We start from the raw sequence: 27,984 nt of genomic DNA, 5'->3' as shown, positions 1-27,984 counted from the left end.
AAACCCCGTGGTGAATGCTACTGTTCCACTGATCTATTTAATGGATGAATGATCTTTTCATCTGCATCTGACTTGTAAAGGAAAGAAGGCAAAACAGAGTAACAGCATTAAAACCGTGAAAAAACGGGATGGAGATGTTTGCATTGTTCTGTGGGGGACCACGGAAAGACCCACTTTTGACCAAGCCTGCACTGATGACTGCATGTAACTAAATTTAGCACTGCGTGGACCTATGTGTCCTGAAAACAGTAAACCGTATGACCGTTATGCTGCCAGACTCCACAGACCTACCCCTCAGCAGGGCTTGCTATTCTGGGTACTGTGCTGCACCGCCTGGGGGGCACACCTCCTGCTTGGGCCCTGGGGCAGCCTCTCCAAGTTTAGACCAACTCCATGGTGATTTGTAAATGTAGCCAAGCTTTGAACCAGCGTGATGTTTTTCATGCAGCGAGGAGAAGAGAGGGGAAAGACCATTGTTATCTGGCATTTGAAAGCTGTGTACCTTTCCTCTCTCTCCTTTTATGTGTACCAGATTCTTGCTGTAAGACTCCGATAGAAAACTCACTGAATAAAACTAAAAGATCCCTACAACATCAATAAGCTTTCAATCAGTCCCGAAGAGCAAGGCTGTGTGGTTGCCTCGCTGCTCCAGTTCTCCTATGTCCGTAGTGGCGGGTGGACAAATTCAGCAATTCACATAAAGTAACCTTCTAGCATAAAATGGAAAAAGCAGCCGCAACAAATGGAAATGATAAAACTGAGGGGAAAAAAGGAAAAAAAAAAAAAAGTTGATGTGTTCTTAAGTTTCTCAAATACACAAGTAGTTAAAGATCAAATAGCTGCAACTCAAAATACCAGGACCTCGCTAACGCCGTGTGTGTGTGTCATAAACCTCCTGTGGTGCCCCACCAGTGTGATCAACCAGCCCAGAGAACCTGGAATGGCCATCTTTTCCAGGCCTGGCAGCGTGGATGTGTCTCCTAACAACCAGATCATTTTGCATACTCTGGCCACTTAAGTAGCTGTGGGTAGCAGAGCTGCTCAAATTGACACCAGCTGGCTGAGCAATAAAGCCACCGCTATATTGTTCCCTCTTGGGTTGATACCCCAAACTTTTCCTGCTCAAATCTGTTGTTGCCCCTGTGCAGAAAATCTGCCCAGAACGGGCATGCAACTGGGCAAAGCTGCCATTGCCCAGGCTCCCCTGCGGTCCCAAGCCTTGCTGCCAAAGTCACGCAAGTAACTCATTGGTGAAGAACAAAATTAGATCAAAGAACTCCAGAATTTGGTCTGAATCATTTACACCTTAAGGACAAAGAAGCCTGAGGGTATTTGCAATGTTTCTTCTGTGGCCTGCTCATTTCTGAAGCAGAGTGCTTAGTAAATTCCCAGGTTTTAATGCAGTGTCAGAACAAACATAAAGGTAATGTTGTTATACTACTACAAGTGCTGGGTGAAGAGTCATAGCAAAAAACCAAACCTCACCGAACTGTTAGATGCCTCATGATAGATGAGTCAGAAATTCCTTGTTTCCTGCTACACTGTTACCAATTTAGCAGGCTGCAGAACGAGAAAATGGAGCTGTGGATGACAAAGAAGAGGTAATTCGTGAAAAATGCCCAACAGCTTGTGGAGTAGATGAAGGACAAGATGGAGCAATTACAAAATACCCGGAGACACACTATGTGGGCAAAGGGTGTGTCCAAGTTCTTCAAGCATTTGGGCAATTAAAATCCAGGTTATTGTTCTTTCCAATAGTTTTCAGTGAGCAGAAGCAGGTGTCTTCTCCAAAGACCACTAGTAGATACATCAGATACATGTTGTGCCTGGCACCAAATGAAAGGGAAACATTTAGGCTCCAGTGATCTGCAGTTTGCATCCTTTGTGAATTCTGGGGGGGGGGGGGGGCGGGGGAGGAAGTGTTTTCCTCTAGGAAAGTCTAGAAAACAGTGCTATCAGTGGGATGTCACAGCACGGAACAAGAGTGAAGTTCAGAGGTTATTACGAGGCTCAACTTTAAGATTACTCACCTTTGCTTCCTTCATGTGAGCCAGGCTTGCCAGTGAAATTCATTTCATGTGTACGTGATCCAAGTAAGGATTCATCATCTGCCACATAACCCCAAAGATAAAGAGTTAAATACAGCTTTGGGCTGTGTGTAAACCATCAAAAGTAAGTGAATTTGCATTTTGATTACACTAGATCCAGTTTGATGAACTAAAACAAATGATTTCTGTAAGATTTGTGAATTCTCCTGTGAATTAAAATGTTGTGTATTTCAACTCCAAACACTGGTCAGCAGAGCAATGCTATGTCATAGGCCTACAGAATAAGCTGTGATGTGATTGTTTCCTCTCATTCTGTTCTTTCAAACAGAATGCCTTAAAAACAAGAACTGGGAGATGCAGGGTAGAATGGGAACTCAGATTCAGTTGAAACAATTTGAAAAGTAACTAAAGGGTTCAATAGCAACTTAACAAAGATCCATGCTTGAGGAAGACATCTCCCTGGAGTTCTTGACAGTATGGCATCTACATTCTCCTGCATTTTGGAAGGAATTTAGAACGAGCTCAGAGGGAAAACAATTCAGAGAAAAGCCATGAGAATGATTATGGGAAATGAAAAACAGATCATAGCAAAAAAAATCCGAGTGTGCTCTATTTCCTTTATAAAAGAACTGATTGAGGAGTAACAGACACTCCGTGTGTACCAGCACTAAGCACACAGCATGAATGAACTTGTCAGTAGAGTGGACAAAAGTATAACAAGATACGTTAACTGAAAGGCAGACAGTTCAAACTAGGAATAAGGCACACATTTTTGAACAGTGAAAGTAATTGAAACAATTTACCAAGGACTTCAGTGAATTTTCCATCAATGAGAATAAATATAGAATGACTGGAAATTTTTCTAGAAGACACCTAGTTGAAACAAAAATTAATTCATGGAAGTTCAATGGCATGTCATATAGAGGAGGTCAGACTAGATTATCACAAATGGGCCTTTAGAGCTTTAAAGTCTAAGAATTTATGGGAGATTGAAAAGATATTAACAAGTTTTCTTCCAGTAGAATGTCCTTAGCAAAGATCAATCTCTCTGTCTATCAATGGATTTTCCATACTTCCCATCACTGTCCTAAGTCTTTCCCCAAAAAATTAGATTAGTGTAGTGAGATCAATAGTGATTTCATACTGTCTTCTCTTTTTCAGCCTGCCTCAGTTATTGAAAAAACTGTCTAGTCTAAATATATACAATCTTTTATTCCATTTAAGAAACAGTCCACCCAATTACATCTCATTGAAGCATTTTAAGATAAAAGTTTTAATAAACATAGTAAACCTGCCAACGAAGAAAAGCCAAAATTTTAAAAGTTCTTAAAAAAATAAGCTCAGAAACTTTTTCTGTCAAGAGCTAAGTATTGTTACAAAATAAGTTTGTTTACAGTTTCTAATTTCAAGTGCAAAAGTTCTGGTTGAACCATGTGGAAAATAATCTTGACATTCTTTAATAGCTCTGCTGATTTCCTTTCATCTTTCAAATACCCCAGACTTGTCATGTGCTAAAAACAAGCCTGGAAAACATCAGTCACAGAAATGCTTGTCAAATTAATAGCAACTAAAAAAAAAAAAAAAAAAAAGGAAAGAGGAGTGGTCATATTAAAAACTGAACTCGGTGATAATTATAATGGAATTTTGGTGCATATTATCAGTTTGCCTGACTTAAGATGCAGACGTTAAGAGAGCTGTCAGCAGAAGTTGCCTGGAAGATGTGCTGAAGCAGCCTGTCTTTTGATGCCTAGGCTGTCTTTTCGCCCTGGCTGACTTCATCCACATGCCTCATCATGCCAATTTACTCCAGTCCAGTCCTTTCCCCTCCCTCCTCAGCAGAGCTGGATGTTGCAACCTATTTACAGTGAGGAGATTCCCTTACTGGGTGAACTTTCTGTTACCTGGCAGGAGAAATTCCTTGGGAATTAATGCAGTCTCAGTATCTGTGAAACAGCTAAGGGATTAGAGACGTCTTTTCAGGTCACTGAACGTTTCTGATAAAGAGCACAGCAGCACTGTGCCGGAAGTGCAGAAGAGTACTGATCCTGTAAAAGACTATGGGAAATTTTTTGCAAGTAGAAACTGAACATCCGTGTTAGATATTGGCTGTTATTGCCCCAGTCCCGGTGAAAACTGGTATGTGTGATGGCTGCAAATTTCACAGGCTTTATGCAAGTCAGCTCACACTGCTGCAAAGTGGTTGTGTGTTATCCAGCGTGACAATGCGTAGAGAATTCATACTGGGAGTATCCGCGGTATGGTGAGATCAGCAGGGTGCAAAAGAAATTCACCTTTGTCCTTCTTCTCTCTGCCTATTTTATGTCCATTGAAAGACCCTCGGGTGGAACCAGTGCTAGAAATATATGGAGCCAGACACACTCTTGTCTCACCACCACTAGAAGGAAGCCACTTGGTGGCTTTCCAAGAGCTCCTTAGCAGAGGAGAAGCTACAGATGTCTTGCTCTACCATAGTCTTACTCTTGGAGAGATGCCCACTGCCAGGACACTCAGGTTCTGCTTTCTGTTACGTTCAACTAGGGTGAACCTAGCTTACTGTTTGAAGTGCTTTTTTTTTTTTTTTTTTTTTTGGGGGGGGGGGGGAGGGGGGCAGCGGGAAGGCCTGTTGCAAGTGAAATAGTTGGGGAATTAGTGAAATAGTGTGGACTTAAAAGAATGGCTTCTTTCCACAGTGAATGGAAACCAGAATGGCTGTGAATCTCATTTCAGCATCTAGCAGAAAAACTGTCAGCCTGGTTATAGTAAAGATGATAATATTATGTTGTTTAATCTTATCTGGATATGTCCCCTTCAGTGGTTTCCTGCTGGTAAACCACAGAGAAGAGAGGCAGTAGTAAGTAAACGAGAGGAAGTGAGATGAAATACAGTATGCTCCTTTGGTTAATAGGGGATTCATGTGAAGGATATTGCTAATTAAAACCAATACTATTTTCCTCCATCTGGACTTTCAAAACCAGTGTCAAAGAATACAGAGGATGTTTTGTTTCGCTGAATTGCTTGTAGTTTAGGGAAGCCACTTGGATGAAATATTAGTATTGCGGTAAACTGTGCTTGTGCTTTAAGAGCAACATGCGAAATAGGCACTTTACAGATTGTGAGTACATGGTTTCACCAGCATAACGTCCAAATGAAAGGGCAGCTTGGGGTTAGAAGAGCAAAATCCACCCTCAGCCTACTCTGAGGTACAACAAACACTCGGGGTTGCTGGAATAACAGCTCTTGTGTCCCCAGGCTACGTGTGAGTGGCTCCAGGGCTGCTGGATCTACAGAAGCATGAAGTCTGGGATTTGCCTGCAGTGCTGACCTTTGCACCAGCCCGTGGATGGCACCGTGATTCACAGGGAGTGTGTGAAGCCAGAGGCTGCCTCCCTGCTACTGCTCATAGCTTTCCTCTGGTTTGACCAGAGGGAGCTGAGGTTGCTCCAAAGACCTGGCCAGAATTCCCTTATAGAGCATCTCACCTCATTAAGTGCATCAGGAAAAAGTGAGCAACGTCAGCAAAAGGTTTGTGAGTGAGATGAATTCTTTACGCATTGGTGAGATCTTGTGCTCAGTGCTTGCTTGCTTCACCTGGATTCTAGGCTTGTGCCCAAGGCTGAAAGGAAACAAACCTAAACTTTCTTCAGCTTGCCTATTCATGAGTGCCTTGTGTCAGCGAAACATGCCTCATCATGTGGCTACCGGATGTTTTCTCCACCTCCTGCACCATTTCCAAGGATCCCACTCTGACCCACTTCCCCAACAACGAATGGAAAAGTTCACTTTTGTTGTTAGCGTTGTCTTTACATCACTGGAAACAAATAAGTCTGTAGGCGATGTTGGAACAGTTCCCTGCCTATTAATAATGTCTGAAGACTGGCCTCAAATGTGGCTGAGCTGGGTACTTTGAAATTAAATATGAACAGGAGAAGTGAAGAAAAGATACTGCAAGAAGAAGTTGGCATCCCTTTTAGTGAGAGCTGTCCGAGCCGGTGGCCTGTGGGATGTCTACCGTCTGCTTTTTGCTGAACTGTTATAATGCCTTCTGGGTCCATGTTGTCAAAGGCTGGACTGTCCTGCTCTAAGTGACTTATCCCAAAATCTGTGGCAAGCCAGCCTCCTTCGCTAGACAACTCAAGTGAAATACATGCATCTTGGAAGATTAGAAGCTGAAGGGAAAATCTGTCTCCTCCTTTCTCCCCACCCTTTTCAATTACATGTTTATGTTTATCAGTTTTTAGTTTGGGCAAGGGATTCCTCTTACCCTGTTTGCTCCTGTGCTCTTGAGGCCTGAACAGCACTTTATTATTGCAAGAAGTTCCTGTTTACCTCTTTTCACCTGTGTTCTGGTTTCTGGCCCTTGTTCTTTTCTTGTTGACTCCCTGAGGGTACACAGATGGTAGCCTGGAAGCCGAAAGGAATGATACTGGAGGAGTGAGAGAGTGAGAGGGGAAAAAAAAGTAAGAAGGAAAGAAAAACAGTGATCACAGCAAGCCTCCAGACCCTCCTACCAGCAAAACCCTAATACATATCAGTGTGCTGGATCTTGTCAAGATGCAGGTAATGTGTAATTTTGGGAATGCAACCTAAACAACATTTAGCTTGCTGGCTGTAAATGCTTAGACCTGTTAAGTAGGGTATCACAGTTCCATCACAAAGTACATTTTGTCAGCTGAGAAATGCTTTTTTATTCACAGGCGGTGCCGTAGTTGGGCTGCTCTTTAATGGCGAAGGTCAGCCTCAAGAGGCACCATGCAGCAGAATGCCCAAGCATTTCTTGTGTCCAGATGAAGCCCTTTTACTCAGGGTGTGGGCGCAGGGTGAGGGGGTGAGTTTACCTGCTGTGCCCGAAGGAGTTCAGCTCACCTCTGCAGTCTGGTAGGGACTGACCAGCAGTTTTTCAGAGGGTAAGGAAATGCTGTGACTTTTGGACAACTTCAGTCAGGTGTTTTTAAGCACAGTGTTCTTTGGGATAGCACGTGAAACCGCGAAATATTCTTGGAGAAAGCTGATTGGCGTCCAAAGAGCTTTATAAAACGAGTCTTCGGAAGAAAACCCAGTCGGTAAATGCGAATACTGTTCTTGGCATATAGCGTATCACAGCTCTGTTACCTATTGGCGTAGCACAACATCAGCTCCCTCCCACGAAGGGCAGCCGAGCTCATGAAAGAACGTGGCGTCAGCGGCGGAGCGGGCGCAGAACGACGCCCCGGTGCGGGGGCAGGTTACCCCCGGCAGCGGCACGTCCCGCAGAGCGCGGCCCCGGTGCGGAGCCGAGCGGCAGCAGCGGCGCAACTGCCAGAGGCCACCTAGCGGCGGCGGCGGCACTCACGGGCCCGGCCGACCCGCAGCGGAGCCCGGCCATGCCGTGCCGTGCCCTGCCGTGCCATGCCGTGCTATGCCGTGCCGTGCCCTGCCATGCCGTGCCGTGCTGTGCTATGCTATGCCGTGCTGCGCCCTGCCTTGCCCTGCCATGCCCTGCCATGCCGTGCCCTGCCGTGCCCTGCCGTGCCGTGCCGTGCCGTGCCGTGCCGTGCCCAGCCCTGCCCTAGGGTACCCTGCAAAGCCGCCGTGCGCGGGGGAAAGCTCTGCAGCGAGCTGTGTGGCAGGGCTTGGCAGAAAGCAGGCGGCTGGTGCGGCTGCGCCTGGGCAGCTGGCCTGGAAGGGGCACTGCCGAAAACACACCCGTCAGGGGTGTCTATGGCACAGTGTGGTATTAATGCACACTTCTCCTGGGAGGGACATTGACCAGGCCCAGAGAGACATTGTCAAACCTGAGCAGAAGGATGAAAATATATAACACGATGTAGAGAGGGTGAGGATTAGCTGAGAAGGTCGAGAAAGAGAAATCAGGAAGGACTGGGGAGGACTCTTGCTGAAGAAGATCCCAAGAGAGTCTGGAGAACAACTGTTGTCATCCAGTTTTCCTTCGGGGCAAGAGATGCAGTGTACAATGTGAATGACAGCAAGGAGAGAAAATTCGGCTATTGCTGCAAGGACCCCGAACCCCAGAAAGGCAACTTGTCCTTGGAGTGAAAGGGACGCATTGAAACAAGCAGCCAGAGCACCCCAGTAACGAGACCTTGGCCAGCACAGTAGACCAGAGGCAAGTACTGCCTCTCGGGTACTCTGTGCGCACTTCCACCTCTCCTGATTCCTTCTCTCTTCATTGACATTTTCTGTGCTGGTTTTTAAAGGAATGAACCTTCCAGGAAGGACACTGTCTATAATGTGATTGAAGTGGAAAATACACTGTTCCTTTCACTTGCAGTGTTTTGTTTTGTTGAGCTTTTTTCTTTTTCTTTTTTTTTTTTTTTTTTTTCTGAGGCTCTTTGTCAGGACAATGATAATATTATTCCTGTGGTGGCGCTTCAGTACAGAGGCAGCCTGCTGCCTAACTGGACTAGTGATTCTGGGGAGAAATGACAACTTCCACTAAAGCCTTCTGCTCTGTTACCAGCAAAGGGTAGGCAGTGAGGAGAAGTTTACAAGGCAGCAGAATACTTGTAAATGTCAACATGCAGCCTGCTCGCCAGAGCTGAGCAAACTGGTACAACCAGAAAGTTACATACCCACGAGAGGTGGGCGCGGGCGGAGGGGAAAGCAAGCAGGAGAGGACTGGAAAAACATTAAAGAATCCTGCGTTGTTTCTGTAGGGTTCTGTAGGAGTAGACTTTATTCCAACAATGTTGCAGGCCTCATAATTTGGGGCAGCAGATGGGAGCAGCCACATCAGTCCTGATAACATCTTCTATTTTGCAACCTGTATGTAGAAGCGGGCCCTACGATTGCAGATACGGCCCCTTGCAGAACTGGCCCGCAGAGTAGAAATAGGGAAATTCAAATTCCCAAACCAGACTTTGGTTTGCTTACCAGAACGTGTGGAGGAAATGCGAATAGCTAGCCACGGCTTATTTGGCAGGCAAACTAAACATGTTCAGGGTTGTACAACACAGAGGGAAAGCGCTGCTACTCGTGAGCATGTGCGGTGTAAGAGCGGTGTACAGGAGGCAGAGCACACGGGGCGGTTCCGAGGACTCCACTGCCATGTGTTTCTTCGCGATAGGCATCTCGGGGTGAAGGCTATAGGTGAGAACAGGCGCTGCGGGATGCGAACGAGGCTAAAGGCTGGGCCACGGGCGGCTCCCGCTGCAAGCCCGGAGGGTCTGTGGCTGAGGCAATGCCGAGCCTGGCAGGGGGCACGGAGGCCCAGCCGCCCCGCTGCTCGCACGGCAGCCGCTCCCGCGGGGCGCAGGAGCCCAGGGCGGCCGGCGCCGGGCCCGCGGGCCACAGCGGCGGTTTGCGGTGCCGGCAGCGGGGCGGGGGCGGCCGGGCGGCGGGCCGGGGCTCGGAGGGCCGGGCGGCGTTGTCCAGGGTCTTGAAAACGAAGACGAGGGCCCGTGCGGGGCAGGGCCCGGGACGCCGCGCCGCTCGCCCCGGCGCTCCGCTGCGGTCCGGCCGGGCGCGGCAGCGGCTGGGGGGCCCAGTCCGGTTGCGGGACCGGGGCGGCAGCCCGCGCTCACCGGCTCGGTGCCGGGTAGGGCCCTGCCCGGGTGACCCGAGCTCTGCCGCCCCTTCACCCCACCTGTTGCTCGCTTCCCGCCGCACACCGGCAGCCTGGCCGCGGTGATCCCCTCCCGCCACCCCCGCCGCGGCGGGTGAATGTGTGTGTGTATGCGAGGGGGGGGCAGCGGGCACGCCGCGGGGCGGGACCCGGTGTTTTGGTTGCGCGACAGCGCCAGTGGCCAATGCGGAGTTCGCATTCCCCCGGGGCCGAGCCGGTGAGGCCAATGGGAGGCGGGGCCGGCAGGAGGGGCGGGGTTGCGGGCGGGCGAGGGAAGGCGAGAGCGTGTGTGTGTGTCGGTGCTGCGCCCGCCCCTCCCTCCGCCTCCTCTCCCCGTCCGGCGGCTGAGGCGCACTCCGGACCCAGCGCCGGGCAGAGCGCGAGGCACCGGGCGAGCGGGCGGAAGGGGGTGGCGGGGGGACGAGAGGAGGAGGAGGAGGAGGAGGAGCGGCGTGCGCGGCAGCCCGCCCGCGAGACCCCAGCGGACACCCCCCGGTTCCATTAACGGCTCCGGCGCCCCGCGGGCGGCGTGTCCCCAGGGAGGGGGGAGAGGAGCGCGGGGAGGGGGTCTCCGCTGGAGCCTGTGCGTGCGCGGGGGGGACATGGGGGTCCCGCGGCGGGAGCAGCCGGAGCGCGGGCAGCGGCAGCACCAGGTAAGGACCGGCGCCTGCCACCGGGTCCGTGCCCCGCGGCGGGGGGACACGGCGGGCGGGCGGGGTGCGCGGGGGCAGCGCGGGCGTGCGAGCGCTCCCCCCCCCCGCGGGAGGGGTTCGGGAGCAGTTTGGGGAGGGGGGTGCCGTGGGGAGAGACCTCTCCCCTCAGGTGCCGTGGAGAGTGGGCCTCGGCTTCCCCGGGCGCGGCGGGAGGGCGGAGGGGCGGGCTGGGGGAGCGCTGGGAGCCCCCGTCCCCAGCAGCACCCCGTCCACCCCCCGGCCGCCACAGCGTCCCCGCCGCGGCGGAGCCTTGTGGCTCGCTCCCGCACGTCGTCTTTATAAATAGCGCTGTGATCTGCGACATCGCTAACAGGCGCGGGGGCGGCGGGCGTCTCAGTGCCCGCCAGTCCCCTGCGCGGGGGGGGGGGGCCTCAGTGCCCGCCGGTCCCTTGCGCGGGGGGGGGGGGGCGCTCTGTGCCCGCCGGTCCCCTGCGCGGGGGGGGGGGCGCTCTGTGCCCGCCGGTCCCCTGCGCGGGGGGGGGGGCGCTCTGTGCCCGCCGGTCCCCTGCGCGGGGGGGGGCTCTGTGCCCGCCGGTCCCCTGCGCGGGGGGGGGGCTCTGTGCCCGCCGGTCCCCTGCGCGGGGGGGGGCTCTGTGCCCGCCGGTCCCCTGCGCAGGGGGGGGGCTCTGTGCCCGCCGGTCCCCTGCGCAGGGGGGGAGCTCTGTGCCCGCCGGTCCCTTGCGCGGGGGGGGGGAGCTCAGTGCCCGCCGGTCCCCTGCGCGGGGGGGGGCTCTGTGCCCGCCGGTCCCCTGCGCGGGGGGGGGCTCTGTGCCCGCCGGTCCCCTGCGCGGGGGGGGGGGAGCTCTGTGCCCGCCGGTCCCTTGCGCAGGGGGGGGAGCTCAGTGCCCGCCGGTCCCTTGCGCAGGGGGGGGAGCTCAGTGCCCGCCGGTCCCTTGCGCGGGGGGGGGGGGGGGGGCTCTGTGCCCGCCTCCTGGCCTCCGGCCCCGCGCCCGCCTGCGGGGCAGCGGCGACTGCGGGGGAAGTTTGCTGGGGTCGGAGACCGCCGCGGTGCCGCCGCTTGTCAGAGCGGGGACGGTGCAGCGGGCATCGCCGAGCGTTTGGGCTAGCGGAGGGAAAGGCTCCTTAGCCCGTGCTTTCCTTCAGTGATTTTAACGCTTTTCACTAATTTATTGCATGCGAGGCGCAACCTGTATCCTATTGCACTCTTTGTTATCTTGTAACGCCCCGATACGCCTTCTGTGGACCGTTCTCCAAACTTAATTATTTCATTCGTTAAATGATAGCCGGTTGAGAGGAACTTGGCTTTGGATTTTCTGTTCCTGGCCGGGTGCCCGTCGCGGGGCTCGGCAGCGCGATGCGGGGAGCGCACGGGCCGCGCAGGCTTCACAAAGGCAACTCTGAAGTTGACAAATCTCCGATACGGCTGTTGACCTTCGCCGAGCAGGTCGGCGGGCTGGCTTGGCACATGGCGGTGGGTTATTTTAACGCGTTAGTAGTTTTGAGTGTTTGCTTTCAGCCTGGCTTTTCTAGAGGAATCGAGTTTTATTTTTTTTATGATGCAGAAGACATGCAAAGTTACAGAGAATTGCACATGTAAATTCTCCCGAGCTCTTTTGTGCGCAGTTTTCACTTCTAAAAGTTAACACTAGATGGCTTTCTCATATCAGATATCCAGCAGAGGAGGAAAGCGTCTAATCTGTCTCTGCAGCCTACGATTTCTGTATTTGTGTCTTTTTTTTTTTTTCTTCGCATGAATAGTAAACTACCTTCTTGATCAGTTCTGCACTGATTAGACAAGAGCAGAATTTGAGGTTTGCTTACTAGCTGACATAATTCATTGTTTTGATCAGCTCATCTTGCTGCTTATAGACATTTTATGTATCTACTAGCAATATCTAAAGGAAGCTTGTTTAATTGGAAGGTAGCTCTGCAAAATATTTGGGTTGCTTTAAACGAAGGCAGCTGGATAAGGAGGGATGTTTGAAAATGTGGAAAAACCCAAATAATTAAGTCTCGGTTGTTACTTAGTTTGATGGACTTACTTTAAAAAGGACCGTAGTGCATGAATATTGTTTGTTCAGCCATTTCCCCCTCAGGCTCCATACCTAACCATCTCAGACTGAAGCATTTTGGAGTTGGGTTCAGAAACATAGTGCATCTCAGCCTGCTAGATTAATAAGGCCTTGGCATTCCTATATCCATTTCTTGTGCTTTTCCAAGACTGTGCCTGTTGTCAGTGGAATGCGTTACTTGCCCCCTGTTTTTGCTTCTTTGGTAGAAGCTCTCAAATACTTAAATCTTAAATTTAATCTTCAAAACATCATTTATTATTAATGCAAACATGTTTAAATCATCAAGAGCTCTAATGCGTTATGGATATTTAAACATCACTTAGGCTCCACAACAGTTGATTTATAATTTATGTATCATTCATACAAAGCTAGATTTCAGAGAGGTCTCTGAATGTATTGTCTTGGTTATGCATGCCCAGTGGGTTACCTTACCAGGTCATGCAGCGCTTAGATGTAACAGGAAGGAATACTTACTTGTAAGGATGCCAGACTGTTTCACTAATCGTATTGGGTAAATTAAAGATCGTGTCATTCATAGATGCCGAGGCTATAATGTGAAACCTAGAACTAAACAAAACCGTGGTTCTTTGTAGTTGGTATTTACTTACTGTGCGAATCAGTGATTTTAAAGGTGTCTGTTCCATTTTCCTGAAAGGAAGACAGTATGGTCTTTTTTCATAGACATTTACTGACATACCATTACTCAAGTGCATTGTGAAAGACTCTTGCAAATGAAGAGTCAAATGAGGAACTAAGCAAAGCAGTGGTCAAACAGGCAAAACCATCCCTTTCTTTTGCTGTTTGACCTTTACAAGTGAACTGAGACAGTTCGTTTTTTCACTTTCAGCTTCATATTGAACATAGTAGTCAGGCATTGCACCCAAGCCTTTTATGTGCAGATCAGCAGTTCAAACTGCAGGAGAAAGTAAATATTTTATCCTTGCTTTGGCTGGAATTAAGGTTATATTTAGGTGGTTGGACATTAAAATATTTTTGGTAGGTTTGTACCTTTTACTGATGAGTGATCTACTTTGCTAATATTGAGTGAGAAATTCTATGTTATTATAAAAATCTAAGTTTACAGATTGTGGAAAGAGGGTGGGGCACCGGGTTATCTAGTTTCTCATATTAGTCATCCAAGATTACCAACAGTAGCTGTATTGACAGTTTGAAATGAAATAATGGTTTAATGAATGCTTTTTTCCTCTTTCCGTGCAAATTTTGCTTTGCAATTTAAAATGCATTGCAATTTTAGAATTTTTGAGCAAGCTGGGTTGTGAATCAGTGGAGTTGGCTGTTTATGTATTGCAATGTTGCAATTTTTTGGTATGCTAAGTAGAATAATTTATATGCAATTCTTTAAAAGATTATCTCTTGCAAAGTTAAGATAGACTTCAGTTTGTCTGTTTTTAAGGGACTTTTCATTCTATTATAAATCTGAACAGTTCAGGAAATTTAGGGTGAGGGTGCCCCTCTCGGTCTTTTTCTACACTGTTTTTTCTACCTGAATTATTTTAAGGAAATCCTTTGAGGACTGTTTCCCAAATCCAAGAATCCAATAAGAAGAATTCATGAGGACTCTTTATGATGTATAGCTCTGACTATAGAATTTGTATTTAGCAGATTGAAGCGTGTGTTTCACATTTATTTTTTTTTTAAATACTAGTTTTTCACATAGATTGCATTAAGAATAACATTAATTCCTCATGACATTCAGTGCTGATGCCATATGACTGGTTAGATTTTTAAGAATTGCAGGGCTTCACATGAGTGTCTTACTGTTTTTAGTTTATTGTGAAAGGGCGAACATAATGTTAAACATCTGATTTATCCTGACAGAAGTAAATGAGAGAGACCCTGCCTTCCTTTGTAGTAAAGCACTGACCCCAGATTTAAAGCTATTTTCAGGCATAATTGAATGAACTGAAGATTGAGAAGGATTATTATAATTGGTGATACTCTTCTGGTTTTTACCTAAAGACAGTACAGCAGTAGGCAGAAATGTCATTGTGATTATTATGCACCATAGTTCTTCCTGGAAGATATGTAGACTCTTGTTTGGATCATGAAAGTGTAATTACATGAGCAGTTAGCTACTCGTGATTTATAAGTGGATTCTTCTGGTTTTCTGGAATTTCTTAAATAGTGATTAGTTCACGCATAATTAAAGGTTTTGTTTAAAAAATGTCTCAAATCCTTATGGATATAATCTTCTGAACACATATTAAGTGTAAGCAGCTGCTGTCCCATCTTTTTGGATCTGCAAGCAAACAGCTTTATTGGATCTCATGCTTGTAAAACATTTTAAGAATAGTAGATGTTTGAAATGAAGTAGGCTTTTGTTTTAGTTGCTGTTAGCTGGTGAGTCTGTGTTCCTTAGGAAAATGACCTGTACTAACTTTTTTTAAAAAAAAAAAAAAAAAAAAAAGCTGAGAGTTATAATGTTGAAAGATACCTTAGCTGTTTTGGAAGTGAGGGAATCTAGGAGGAGGATGGAGGAAAGATAGTAAATTTTCCTGTAGTAGCTAAGAGGCTGGAAGGTGGCAGTAGTTGAAGTTGGCGTGACTTCCCCTCCCCCTCAGCAGCTGAAATAAAATTCTGAGCACAGGACTTGGAGTTTTGCCATTGACTTTAAATCTTTTCTTATATAATGTCTTCATTTGTTGTCCTGAATCCTGCAAAGTGACATACCCAGCTCTGCAGATATTTGTATAATCCTCCTGTATTATTTGCCATTTCTTCCTTCCTCCCCCTCTCCCTTTACTGCCCAAATTTTCACTGGCACAGTGGCTGTGGATTGTGATAATTCCAGCCTGCTACCTCATCTTTTAGGCTTTTCAATCGTAGGTATTTCACAGTATGACTTTTCAGATTTAAGTTATATGAAGATAATTTGATGGGATTTATGTTAGAGGACACATAACAGAGATACAAAGCTCTCATGCAGCTCAGCAATTTGCCCTTCCATTTCCCTTTTGGTTCACCAACCTTTATTTTAAACATGATTCAATCTGTGATGAAATTATAGAACTCTTGTACAGATTAAATAAACAACAGATTATGGTACTTTATAATATGTATTTATAAGGAAAGGTACTCTGAGAACACTAGTTCTTCTAGGGCAGGTTTATTCAAGTGGAATAAAATGTTTTGTTGCTTGGTGTTTTTTTTTTTATAAACCTAGTATATGCTTTTGAACACCTTAATAAAATTTTTCTGCCTTTTTTTTTTGTTGTTGTGTGTTTTTGGTTTTGGCGCTTGTTTGTTCCATATATATGAGATGGAAAGGAGATTCTGGGCCACCTGGTATTTCATGTGGGATTTTTACATCCACTTCAGTCAAACCAGATAAATTGTGAAATTATTTGAGAACAAAATGGCAATTAAGGTGAGTAAGGACTGAGCAAAGCTTTTTATAGGTGTTATTTGCTGTTTTTTTCCTTTCACGTGGGGGAGTAAAAAGAAATCCTGCAATTAATGCATAGTTAGCAAAATTGTCACTGCAAAAGCAGTTCGGTCTCCTTTATTTTATGGAGAAGGCATTTGTGAAAGAGAGGAAATGTCACTCTGGTTTTTTTTGGTTGGTTTGCCCCCCCCCCCCCCCCGTTTGCTTAGGTTGTGGGGTTTTGGATTTTTTTTTTTTTTTCCAACTGTGAGTTAAAGTTATTTAATCACACTCTTCTTCTCTGGTTGTTTTCATTTGTGTCTTTCTGTTCAAAACTAATTATTTCCTATTTTTGGAGACCCAAGTACATTCCCGGAAAAGAGCACTTGTAAGTATGAAGAGCACTCCTAAGTATTTTTCTAGTCTCTCAGCACTGGAAAAGAATACCTGACATGTCTTAGCATGAAATCTCATTGCAATATTAGTGTGACACAAAGTGGGAAAAGGGGGAGGGGAGAGGCGTGGGGAAGAAAAGTGTAGCTGTGTATGTGCATACGTTCTCATGCATAATGTGCATACCAGCTATAGTGCGTAGGCAAGCAAATGTATTTTGCCGTGCTGTTCTTGCTTATTGCCGCGGCCGGCTGCTCTTGAAGAATCAGGAGCAGTTTATGGTGATCAGGTTATCCTTGCTGTTGTGCTGTAGTAAAGTAAGGCTTGGTTTTGCTTTGTGAGGTTGTCAGGACAACAGCTTATTATTATTGTTCCTAGTGGTTTTTCTCTATAGCAATGGAGGGAGCTGTTTCAAAGAGAGTGGCTGCCTTGCCACATTGGGCTGCAGGATTGCCAGCTGTGATTTGGGTTCAGCAGGATGCGCTGGGTTTGTCATGTAAAAATTCTAATTGATGATGAATACAAACCCAGTGTGAGAACAGTTTTGTTCATTGGACTAATGCAAAACAACCCATGGTATTTACAAACCCATGGCCTATTTTCTCAGCAGTGTTGTCATTACTCCTCTGTTCTCTTACATATGAGGCTCAGAAAAAAATGTTTTATGTTTGACAGTATGGAACTTATGATGTGAGTTGAGACAAGGTAGGAATTAGTGTAAGGCTATGCTATGTCAGTGTCCTCCAGTCTGACATTGGAACTAACAAGTGAAAGCACTGGGGATTTCTGTTAGGTTCAGTTTGTCATGTCTTCGACAGAAAACATGGTATGAAGTTGGTCTTCAATGATAAGCCATACAGTAACTGTTTTAGTGTTGTCACTTTGAAGAGCGGTAATTCTTGTTACATGGTAAATGAGAAGAATAATGCCAGTTATTACATACAGCAAGCTAAATGACTACAAAGGTGCTTCTCTGCATCTGGTCATTATATGCAAGAGGTGCAATAATTAAAACTGAAATCAGTTTTTGGTTGTTGGCATGTTCAGGAGTAGGAAACTTGTTGGGATGTTCAGCAGGGAGAATTACGTGAAGAAAGTTTTCACATAACTTTGAGGAATTTTTTTTTTTTTTTTTTTTGTAAAATATGCTGTGACGTGAGACTTAATTTGGCACTTCCATAGCTTCCTTTATGTTGTTGATATAAAGATATCCCTTAGTTTGATCTTCAAATTCTTTACTCTGGGTTGAGCTGTAGTAGTCAATTAGGCAATGTCCAGGTAGTTAAAATCCTTTATCAAAACGGTAACCTTGTGTTTCAAATTCCCTTTTCAGATAACTGAAACAACAGCCCAGTCACAGAGTAATTTGGCAGAGATACATAAGCATCTGCATTCAGTTGTGGAAGCCGGCTGACAGAATTAGAAACTATGGGGATAAACCTGTCAGTGCTCAAAATCTTTTCTTCTTTATCTGGCTGCCAGTTTTCTGAGATCAGCAGGTACTGCAGAGGTGGGTGGCTTCCCCCTCTCAGATTCTCTGCTACGTGCCACCTCCTCTCCCAACAACTGTCTTAGTATATTTGTACATCTCTTGGAATCACGTAGCCTTGTTTGCGTAGGAAACCATTTCAAATCATTATTTTTAAAGGTGGTGAGGCAAGGTGGGGTAAATATAGTGATTGGTGTAATCTGTTAACAATGTGAGGACTGGTTTGCTCATTTCCACTTCTCTTCAAATCCAGAATTTGACCCGTTTGCTACAAAAAGGGAACAGGATAGATTAGATGATCTGAATTGGTCAAGAGCTGTACAGGTGGTTGCTCAGTGCTACACTGAAAAACCCCAAGCTATCAAATATAAATTGAGCTCCAACAATGTTTTCTATATGAGATGAGGTTTCTACTGTGAGAACAGAGGGGTTTTATGAGATTCTGAGCTTTTGTTGGCTTCTTACCCTGGACCCCTATAAATCATTACTTTCGGTGGAGATTTCTGAGTGAAGGGCAAGTAGTACTTCATTAGGCTGTGGAATTCTCAGATGAGAATTTTACTAATGTCAGTGTTTCTCTCACACTTGGGATGCTTTGTGCTTTTTCTCTGTGGTTGCATAACTTTAAAAATAAAATTTCTATGAGCATAATTACCCCTGAAACTTTATCTTTTTTTATCAAATCTTGCTGAGTCAAACAATAGACTCAAAAAATCATGAGGTGGAGGGAGGTGTTGCACTGTGTGATTGCATAAGGCTTGTTTCCTTAGAAAATAGCTCTTAAAAATAGCTGATGATTCTTTCCATCATACTGATCTGCCACAAATGAACACTTCATTTTGTAAAGTGTTTTGGTTTTAGTTTGAATTTTACTGCTGCATTTTTCAAAGTATTGTTAAATATGTAAGATTATGGTAGTACTATTAATGTATAGAGTGTACTTTGTGCCTGGTAATGGGCATACAAACTGTGTCTTTGTATCCACAAATAGTTAATTGAATATCTGTGATGCTTTATGCCTATGAAAATATTGTGGCTGAGTGTTAAAATAGAATATTTACATATATGCATAGTAATAATAATGTCTCCTGGGAAAGTAGATGTTTAATGGTAATGTTTTTCTCTTTCCTATGCAGAGTGTACCCAACAGTGTCAGTGTTCCTGTTCACTCGTTTTACAACATTCAGTATGCCTATAGGTCAGAGGTGTTTAAAGTTGCAAGTTAACAGATTCTCATGAACCACTTTTTTTTTTTCATACCAGCTGTCTCAGCCACATCCCTCCATACAATTGTATGAATTCTTTGTGGCAGCTACAGGAATCACTGTGGGGAAAAGTAATAATAAGAGACATCTAAAATAAGTCATAGAGAGGACTATCTATCTAACATAACAAGAAGTTCTAAGGTTGAAAAAGCAAATCCACCAGACAAACCATTCTTCATGGACTCAGCAAGTGCTGTCCAGACTCCTACTCACCTATGGGTCATTGTGTGAAAATTTGCTAAACTAGAAACCCCCTAAGTAGAGGTCAACATATCCGTTGCAGCTGTATATGAAATGCTAATAAAGTAAAATGATAAATAAACTTTCATTTAAGTAATATTTTTTTATTGCTTTATTTGTTACAGCATTACATGTTTCCCATTTCATCATTCATGTATAAGGGGGATAATGATTTTGGGTTTTCCTGGTTGGGTGGTGAAATTAGTTTTTATTTTCGTGGGCTACATTTACAGATTCTGAAACTTAAAACCTTTCTGTTTTATGCATAAACATATTTTTCTTTAATCCTGTGTTTTCTACCCTAACAGAAAGGAATCTAGTGCAGTTGTTTTGTTTTGAGGTATTTTATTTGTTTGTTTGCCTAAACGGTAATTAAAATGGCCGTGCGTGAAGTTCCTTTGTATCTTTAATATGCTTATGAATAGTCCTGGGACATTTCTGTATACTGCTGAAACTGTAAATGCCATCAGATTAGGTTTAATATTGCTTATGGCAGTTTGCCCGCTGCCTACCTTGAGTTTATCAAGGCTTTTAGCATGGTTTTCACAGCACCTGTATAACCAAGTTGCAATATTATGGTTTGGATGGAGGGACTGGCTGGTTTGTCAGGCTCAAAACATAGCAGCTGATGGTTTGTATTCCACTTGGGGGCCAGTTACAAGCGGAGTGCTATATTAGGACCTATCCTGTTTAGTACCTTGATCAATGACCTGGAGGAGGAGATAAAGTGTATCCTCGTCAAATTTGCATGTGATATCGTGTTGGGGGAGTAGTTGACATGTTTGAGGATGGCACTCTGTGGTTTCAAGTGGATGGTGGGATGGACTATAATGAACCTTGTGACATTCAGCAAGGATAAATGCATGTTCTTAAGCCTTGTAGTACAGGGTAGGGACTGACTGCCTGGGAAGCAGCTCTGCTAAGAGAGACCTGCACATTCTGACAGACATGAGTCAGGATGTCATTTATCACTCTGACAGTGAAAAGTGCTAGCAGCATACTAGGCTTTATGAACAGGAGAAGAGCCAGTGGATGGCTAGTATTCAGCATTCCTCAGGCCACCACATTGGATGTACCCCATCCAGTTTTGGTTCCCCAAATGCATGAGAAATATCGAGTAAACTGAAACTTGTCCAGTGGAGAGCCAGCAAAATGAGGGGCTTGGAGCACATCAGGAGAGGCTGAGAGAATTAGCTTTGCACAGCCTGGACAACAGAAAGCTCTGGTCAGGGGATACTTCATAGTTGCCTCATTAGTTCATACCCAAGAGGTTATTAAGAAGACAGTCAGGCCCTTTACGGAGGTATATTGCAGGAGGAAAAGAGATGGTGGTCATAACCTAAAACAAGCGAGGTTCTGGTTTGGCACTGGGAAACAAAAATCAACCTAAGGATGCCGAGGAACTGGATCAGGTAGCGCGGGCAAGGCTGTGAAATCTACATCCTTTCCAGTTTTTAAGACTACACTGGCCAAAGCCCTAAGCATGTTGGTCTGAATTCAGTGCTTTGAGCAGGAGGCTGGATTAGGTGGTATTCTGTGGTGCCTTCCAGTGTGAATTATTCTGTGAAATATTACAACCTTTTTTATGCTAGATGGTCTGACAATGTCTGACAATTGAGAATTTCAATTGATATTCCAGTGTACTGCGCTTCTACTTCTGGTACAGAATATTTCTCTATTATGATGTTGGGAAGAATTTTTTTACAAGACTAAGGAATAGAGTATTATGTACTCATATTATATATTCTCCATTTAAACCAGTTGACAAGAATTCCCAAATACATTATTGGCAGTTAAATATTTTATAACTATAGTACTTAACAAAAGAATAAGCATTTAAAGAAAATAGCATCCTTTCAGGTTTGGCTTCAGATATACTTTGCTCACCTTGTCACTGAATTCCAAAACAAGATTAGCAATACCAGAATTTCAATGTGTGAACTTCTATTGAATGATTCCATTGGATCTCTTCCAAAAGATTGTTTTACTGTTAAAGAGCAGGACATGTGAGTTTGGAATTGGCTCTCAGCCAGTCTAACTTATTGTATTTAGTTCTTTTGCTATGACTACTAATTTTAGTACTGTGAAAGTTTTGATAATCTATGCTAGAGTTTATCCATGTGGCTGGGGGAAAAAAAAAAAGTTGTGATTTGTCACATTATTTAAAAATCAAAATTAAAGTGCTTCAGTTCTGAAAACAGCTGTTGTTTGCACCTTTTTATGTTCAGTCTTCGGTTCTCTCATTAACTATAAACAAGAGCCAACAGAACCTCAGAAGATTGAGATGATTCCTGTTCTTGCTCATCCAACTTCACAGCAACTTTTCTTCATAGTAATTTTAAGTATTTTTATATTTACAAAAGCATCAACCAGACCTTCAGATCCCTGTATTGGTTTTTATAATCCATTTTATTAAGTGTTTAAAAATTCAGGGTTTTGTATAACATTCATCTTCAGTATGAAAGAGGTTGTAAGTGCGTGCTGAGTCTAAGCATAACAAACAGGAAAGGGAATGGAAAGAATTTCCTTTGGGGTAAAATTCCTTGAAGTTGAAATAACGCTGATAGATAGTGTTTGTCAGTTGGCAGAGAGGGTTACAACTTTGCTTCTGAAGACTTTTTTCTAAAGGTGAGAGGACATGGAGGAGCTCAGTATAACATCCTTTTGAGTCATATTTTCAACAAAAGGAGTTAAAACATTAATTTTTTTAAACTAATGGATCTCCAAAATTGTTGAAGTAAGACAGATGATAGGTACAGATCAGTAGCCCTAGCCTGAACTCCTTTGCCCTGAACTGAATTACTCATTTATTTTCCAGTCCATTTGCTGTGGAAAACGACTACATAATTGATCTCTGTCATAAATCAGTTGTGCTCATTTTTGATCAACTGATGGGTTGCTGTTGTTTTGGTTTTGTTTTCTCCCATCTCATACTTGTGGTGGAAGGCCGTTCAGTGACTTTACTGAGGACTAGAATTTTCTGCTCACCTGTATGTGGAGCACATGCTGACATTGCAGTCCATTTGTTTGATCTTACCAATATCCTTGTTTAATGTAATTTCTTTTTCTTTCTTCCTGATATTTACAGACAACTTGCTCTGTCAGACCTCATTTTTCTGATGTTACTCTAGCCAAACTTTTAGTCAGTCTTTAAACAAGACAAACACTTAGTTTCCTCTTGTGCAGTGCTGTCGCTGGGGAACAGAAGGCCCTTCTCCACACTTGTGCTGTTTGTGGGGTTTTGGTACGACTAGTAAGAATTTAAGCAGCATTCTACACAGTCTTGTCCATGGCAAATAAAATGGCATTAAAGCATTGTCTCTACTGGAAACATTGTGCAGTTGTTGTCTATGTGTTGAGTACAATGCTGTGGTTATTCTCCTTCTGGTGTTTTCTGCTGATGAGCTACCAGGCTGATCAAAATTTTATCATGTAGTTCTTGAGGGAGTGACTGCAAACGTAAAATAAAATTGGAATGAAATTTTTTTCTCAAAACTTACTTTGTTCTTTCTTTGTTATGTTTTTTACCTTCCTTTGCAGTGGATGTGCTTATCAACTTGGTGTTGTGTTCAGTTTTCATTAGTAACTTTCACTTTGTGTTAAGGTCATTATTGAAAATACGAGGTAAGACTGACTCTGAGATTGATCTTAGGCTTCATTAATAAACTCTTCTTACAGGAGAGTACTTTCTCTTTACAGGTTCTGTTTTCAGTATGGTACTGTATCAGATACTTTCTTAATTCCAGGTTGTACAAAAAGCAATTTTTTTGGTATATTATAGATGAGCTGACCTAGGGAATATTTCTGCTGTGTAGAGGTGCATCTCCTGAGCCAGCCTCTCCGTGATGCTTGTGGGGACTCAGCTGAAGCAGTAGCTCTTGCCGAGTGCCTGAATAGGTCAAGTCTGACTTACATACCAAGCAACGACAGTACAGTAATTTCAAATACAGTGGTAGCAGTATAGAAGGCTGCCTCACCTCAACAATTGTTGAAAGTAATTCATGAAAAGCAGGCTTCCAAAATCAATGTGGAACTGTTACATCTTTGGAAAGATTTGATTTGGCCAGCTATTTATTTAAAACATTCCTCTAGCTTTGATATGAATGTAGATACATTTTCAGATTAATGCCCTGCTATTATGATTTTGATGTGGAATAGTACCTTAAGTGCAAAATGGTGTCCTAATGTATGGCCTTGGTTAGTGTAAGAATGGAGGTTTCGTATGCAGAGTAGCTTCCAATATTTTATAGGTCTCAGTATATTTACATCAGCTGACATTGGAACTTCAGAAAATGGCAGTATTGAATCCCGATTTCTTACAATGTGTTTTGCAAATGAGTCATTTTGCTTCACCTTCGCTGAATCTAATCCTAGCTGCTGACACCAGCATCAGTAACTGTCTGTCTCCATCTGATGCGTACTCTCAAACCTTCACCTAAAAATAAACCCCCTCAAAAAACCCTTGAAAGCTCTGTAAGTACTTGCTCACTCTGCAGTGATCTGCTTTCCCACATGTGGATATACATTGGAGTATGGAACACAGTAACTGATACTTGGTAAAGCATATAAAGTGATGTTGTCACACTGGAAAGCCAGAAGGTGAACTCTGGGTTTCCACTTAATCTGCCTGGTGTTTGAAGGGTGCTAGGTTTAGTCCCAAAGCGTGTTTCACCTGAAAAGTTAAACAGCCTGCCTAGAATTTTCATAGCTGTGAAATGTGAGCTTCCTTCCTCTAAACTGTGCTCTTTCATGCAGTACAATAAATCTTTTGATTTAATCAAGGCTGGCACAATTGCTAATGGAATATACAGGACAAAGCAGACCTTCTTGCAGCCTAGTGTCAAACCAGGTTCTGCAGCTGGCCAGCTCACAAATAAGACAAAGCAGAGTTGCTGCTTTTTGTAAGTGTGTCTTATAAACCTTCAGAGCTAAATAGTTCCAAACAAGTCAATAAAACTCTATTATCTGGAAAACTGTAAATTATGCTGAAAATTATATTACAGGGAGCAATGGGTTTTATTTTTCTTTTAAGGCTTTTGACTCTGATACTTAAGTCAGTTACTTATGATTTCCATTCATTAGTGGGTTTAAAAAGTCTGTTCATTGGCTTTTATTTTCAGAGCAGGACAAAGCTTTTGAAATTAATCTCCTGATCTTCCCACTTACCAATATTTTGTTTGCATGATGGAGTAGTTTCAGAAAATTTCAATTATATTTTTGTAATGAAACTAACCCAAATAAAATGTTGACCTTAGCATAAAATGCATTTCTAATTCCGAATGCTATACAGTGTGGCTAAGTAATTGAGAAACGGAAGTTAAAACCAACATGGCTGAAGGTGACGTGCTGTACAGAAATTTGAGGAAGGTGTGAGAAGAAAGCAAAGAGCAAAAGGAAGCAAAGCTTGCAGAGTAGACACTTATTTCTAAGTATTCAGGAAGTCATTTTTTTTCTTTAACTTGTTAGGAATTGAACAGAATTGTGAAAAGTATTGTGTCCTCATTTTGGCCAGCTCGCTAAAATTGAGTTGAGTAATCTGAGATATGGTTACTCCATGGGAAGGGTACTTAAAACCCATCAACCCCCCCCCCCCCCCCCCCACTGCTAAGGAAATGTGATTGAAAACTGTTGTACTGGATGTTTAAAAGCATTACATCAGCAGCACCTACTTTGCTCTTTAGGTTTTTTTGTGTTTTTTTTAAGGTTCAGTTTGAGGTGGAAAAACATATGTATCCCTTTGGCTGTCCCCCTGTCTATCCTCCCATTTCTCCTTATGAAGGCAGTATGGACATCATTTAAATTCTGAACGGAAAGATCACAGATTACTATCTTGAAATGGTTACTTTTTTTCAGTGCTTCGTTTTTATAGCTTTTGCTTGCTGTAATAGTTTGACTCAGATCTGATCACCTACCAGTGTTTTGGTTACATATGCCAAAATAAACACACAGCTTCCTATATTTGCTTTGTATTTTTCTATCTATTTACTGTTTGGGTTTTTTGGTTGTTGTTCATTTAAACTGGATTTCAACAAAATTGCAACTAATTGCCAGTAGCCCAGCTGATTTATAGCAATAATATAAAAATTCTCGTAGTTGAGCTGACCACAGTAAAACCTTGCACTTACGAGATGTTATTAAACCTAAAACCTGAGCTTCTAATAAAATCTTTATGGCCTTCAACCTTTTTGGCAATAAAAAAAAAAATAATCTGTTTAGAATGCATTTTTTTCTTAAACTGTAATACCATAACTTCTACTCTAATACTTTTCTCCTCCCACATACAGTCTTTCGTTCTACAGTAAAATTTTTCACGCCCTTCACTCATGCTCTGTTCTCCCTCCCACACCTCTCTACTGACTTGCCATTACCCACTTGTGGAACAAAACCCCCCACTTCTCTCTTTAAAAACTGTGGGCCTGGGGTACAACAGCATAACTCAGTGAAGCCCTGGGTGTTTCACCGCGCCCAGAGGGGCACAGCGGGTGTTTGTCCCTCCGGAGGCAGTGGGTGACCCAGCCGGCAGCCAGCTCCTGTGTACCTTCTGCTAGGGGAGTGTGTCCTCAGATTTGCCTCCTGCCTGTACCGTTTCATATTTATGTTGCTGAGAGGGTCCGCTCTCAGCCCCTGAGCGAGCCAACAGCACAGGTTACCCCTTGACCACTGGCAAATTAGGAAAAATTGCTTTTCCAGCTACGTGTTTTATGGGACTTGGACAATCAAGTATGGGAAAATATGGGACTGAGATTGCTAATTCAGCAATCTCAGAGTAGAGTGAGGGTTTTTTCGCTGTTTTGTTCTAAAATTCTTTTTCCTGTGACAGCATGTCCTTTCAATGAAGGAGTACATGGTAGTATTTTTCTAAATTTACAGAGAATGTTCTGTCCATTCAAGCTAGTTAGACTTTACATGATTTTCTGTCTCATCAGTTAGAGAAAATAAAAAAAATTGCAAGAGCTTCCAAGGATCAGAAACTCCCTGTGTGGTTCACAAGGATGATGGGTTTTTCTGTTTGTTTATTCAATGAATTTTGAACGCCTAAACACTTTTCAGGATACAAGTCTTGGCCTTTTTTTTTTTCCTGTTTGATGCCCGTAGGATTAGCACCTTTTATCACATGGTTGAAATATTAAAATAAATAGTTTGATTTTCAGACTTTTTTTCAGATATTTTTATAATCAAAGACAATCAATTTGTAAAACTTGCAAACTACTAACACATGGAGAAGGTAAGTTAATAAAGATGCCATTATATTATTAGAAGAGTTGGTAATGTTCATGTTTAAGAGGTAACAAGCGGTAAGGTTATGTTTTCTAGGAAGTTAATATATTAACAGCAGTTTCTCTCCACAAACTGATGGGCTGTAGAATAGGTGCTCATTTGTTTAGCTGTCTATATTTATATACATTCTATAAAAAGTAGGTATTTGTTGCCTTTAAGATGCTCTTAAACGGAGGGAGAGTGAGAAGACCAAGTAAGTAGAAACGCATGTGGAATATGAAAACATTTATTAAGAATACACCCCACATGTACAAAATGCTCTCATTTTTTCTGTTAGATTTAGGAGAGTTGTTCATGTGAAGAAAAAAAATAACTTCAAGTTTCTTTGTTAGATACTAAGCACTATGTCAAATGAATTGAGATAGTGGTTTTTTTCTTACATCAGAAGAATCCCCTTCAGTTCTTTCCTGGCTGTTCTTTGACTAGTACAGATGGGAGTGGAGATCTATATTTTGTGATCATGGATATGTCAAGTAGAATATTTGAGAATTTGGACTCTATATTAAGTGAATGTCACACTTGCTTTGTATATCCTTCCATAATTTTTCTCTTTAAGGCTACATTGCCATTATTATATCAGGAGCAGTTTATGACAAAATGATGACCTATCTGTGTAGGAGTTCACAAGTGAGTTACTGATCTGAATGGCCTAACCTTATGGCCTTAACAGGAAAAAAGTAGATGTGCCTGAAACTTAATGCTATCTTTTGTGATTGAATGATACATGAGAAAAATGAAAAACTTGCAAATTGAGCCTCTTTTTGTACAGAACTGTCACTGCTCTGCTTAGCTGATACAGTCTTTTCAGCTGTCACTTTCACTATAAAAGATACAATGCCTGTGCCTGGATTTACTCCTGCTATACTAGTCAGATTTTTATCTAAAAGCCAAGTCTGATGCCTGCAAGGTTATCGACCATTTGTCCCGTCAGAGTGTCAACGTCTAGAATCCTGATTTTTCTGTGTTTCGTAAGTTCATTTTCAGTTTCTAAAGTATTGTTTCAATAATCAACACTAGACACTATTTTGCGCTTGCGGTGGGGAATAAGACAACTGTCAAACACAAATATTGGGCACTCTTTATACTCTGAGATATATTAGATGGTCCTTTATATTCTTTTTTCTTTTTGTTTATACTTCTTAAGAGTACGTTAATTTGAAGATACTTCTGTTTTCAGCCAAAACCAGCTGTGTACCTATTTTGCTCTTAAAAGTATGAGTGGCTTTAAAATCCTATAGCTGATAGTCATGACTGAACAAGGAATACTAATCCGTTTACGGGAAGGGGAAAGAAGGGCTGGGTGATATTTAGGATATTCCTGATAGCTGCAAAGTGTGTATATTGCAATTGTACAGTTGTCTCAAGCATTTTTGTCAGTACTACTTAGTCTTGATGTGCTGTTTTCTTGTCAAGCCAGTCTCAACATTCTAGCTAGGCGGTAGGAATGCCTTGGGTAGAGCCTTGCATTAAAAAGAAATGAAATAATGCAATGGTAATGCTCTTCGGTTGGGGAGGGGGAAATCTTGGCCAGATGGGAGAAGGGTGGGTGAATGCGGTGTGTATGTACGTATGCCTGTGT

The 27,984-nt window shown here is 43.6% G+C and overlaps 1 protein-coding gene across 8 annotated transcripts in view; it reads left to right on the top strand.

Moving 5' to 3' along the window:
- The first annotated feature begins 9,999 nt into the window (after positions 1-9,999).
- SIPA1L2 (signal induced proliferation associated 1 like 2) overlaps positions 10,000-27,984 on the top strand; it is a 152,158-nt gene continuing 134,173 nt past the window's right edge. For 4 of the 8 annotated variants that reach the window (XM_055714159.1, XM_055714157.1, XM_055714162.1 and 1 more), the window contains exon 1: positions 10,001-10,262. The gene's annotated coding sequence lies outside the window, so the exon portion shown is untranslated. Of the gene's footprint in view, positions 10,263-27,984 lie in introns of all 8 variants that reach the window. The other 4 variants (XM_055714156.1, XM_055714155.1, XM_055714160.1 and 1 more) reach the window with 3 other exon arrangements.

This window comes from Falco cherrug, chromosome 6, assembly GCF_023634085.1.
Source record: "Falco cherrug isolate bFalChe1 chromosome 6, bFalChe1.pri, whole genome shotgun sequence".
NCBI lineage: Eukaryota > Metazoa > Chordata > Aves > Falconiformes > Falconidae > Falco > Falco cherrug.
This window is presented reverse-complemented; position numbering and strand designations above follow the sequence as displayed.